This window comes from Phaseolus vulgaris, chromosome 1 (assembly GCF_000499845.2).
Source record: "Phaseolus vulgaris cultivar G19833 chromosome 1, P. vulgaris v2.0, whole genome shotgun sequence".
NCBI classification, from domain to species: Eukaryota; Viridiplantae; Streptophyta; class Magnoliopsida; order Fabales; family Fabaceae; genus Phaseolus; species Phaseolus vulgaris.
The window spans coordinates 19693303-19694851 of record NC_023759.2 but is presented as its reverse complement, the minus strand read 5'-3'; the positions used below and the strand labels follow the sequence as shown (position 1 = coordinate 19694851).

The following is a 1549-nucleotide window of genomic DNA, read 5'->3' as shown; positions in this document are numbered from 1 at the left end:
AGAGAAGAGAAAGGTGGCTTCAAGGCCATAGTGATAGCACCAGTGTAGGGCAGCCTGACTCGTGAAATACCCCTGCCGCCCCAGAGACGCCTTTGGGACAGATACGGCTCAAGAGGAGGGTCTCGCCCAGGGTAGCCAGGTGCAGGGTACGAGAGGAAGGCAGATACGCTCTCTAAGTGAGTTACTAGATGATTGGGGGCATGAGTTGGCACCCAAAAAGTCACCCCTTGCGCAGTAGCACTCCCAAGCAGGAGGACTCACACGTAGAAACGTCCCAGATGGGGTCATGGCGCTGTGAGGCCCTCCACGTGTACGACAGCCAGGTCAGAATAGAAACACCATTTAGTCAGGTACCAGGTAATTAAAGTCATTTAATACAGTTTCTGTTTCGAGCGTTTAAGGTACTATAAAGGCTCCCAAGCGTTTCAACGTCTTAAATGCGCTACGTTTTCTAATTAGACGCGTTAATTAAGTGCGTTACGTTTTATGATTAAAAGCGCTTTAAGGCGCTTTAAATGCTTGGGTAGTTTAAATAGCGCCGAGAATGTTGGGAACGGGGTTCGAAGTTTTTGGCAAATTTTCCAGAAACTCTCTAGTTGCTTGCTCGAGCCTTGAGGTTACGAACAAGGGACTGGGGAACGATCTTTGCCGGGACGAGAAAATACACACTAGAAACAGTTTCCTTTTTACCACCTTCAGAGTGCCATACGCGGTGCTCCGATACGGAGGTGCATAGTTTTGGTGTTTCTTGCTGGCTAACTTGAGCGTCGGAGTGCAAACGGCCGCTAGGGCGCCCTTTTGTCCTTCTTTGCAGGAATCCACAGGTAATCAGTGGGAAGGAGTCCCTAGCTGACGGTTGAGGTTGCGCACGAAGACGTCGCAGGTCAACCGGACGGAACATTTGGCGCCCACCGTGGGGCTCGAACCCACGACCACAAGGTTAAGAGCCTTGTGCTCTACCAACTGAGCATGACGGGAAGGAAGAAACCAGAGGGGAGACGCCCCTACGAAGCCAGAAAGTCCCAGCCCCGGGGTCCAGGGGGAGGTGATCGCCCGGTCAGAGAAAGAACGAGGCCGGCGAGATACAATTTTGTGGTGGAACTGAAGGACCTGATCGCCGTGCCTAATATAGCTAGAGATTGAGGCGACCGGCGAAGTCTGATAAGGTGTTGGGGCCTCGGAAAGACTCTTGGTGTGAGTTTCCACGAGGCTTTCGGTCACCACATTGATAACTGCCTGTCGCTGGGTTACCAGCTGGATGAGCTGGTGAGAACCGGGTTTTGAAGGATTATGTCGCGGAACCCGCAACACCGCCACCTTGCCGCCGCCAGCGGAAGAACAAGCACACGAGACGCCGGTTCTCGGCGAGGTCCATACCATAGCTGGAGGTTTTTCCGGCGGAGGACCCACCGCCTCCCAGCGAAAGAAATACGCGAGGGGGTCAACTCAATCGAAGAAAGGATCTTGGGTGAGCCGTGGGAATCGGACCTCGTGTTCACGAGAGGGGACCTTCGAGACGTGGTGCCGCATGACAATGACCCCGTGGTCA

At 53.6% G+C, this 1549-nt stretch overlaps 1 non-coding gene across 1 annotated transcript; it reads right to left on the bottom strand.

Annotated features, from left to right (window-relative positions):
• Window positions 1-905: 905 nt before the first annotated feature.
• On the bottom strand, window positions 906-978 carry TRNAK-CUU (transfer RNA lysine (anticodon CUU)). Its single transcript has one exon. It is a non-coding gene; the product is annotated as a tRNA-Lys (tRNA).
• Window positions 979-1549: the final 571 nt, after the last annotated feature.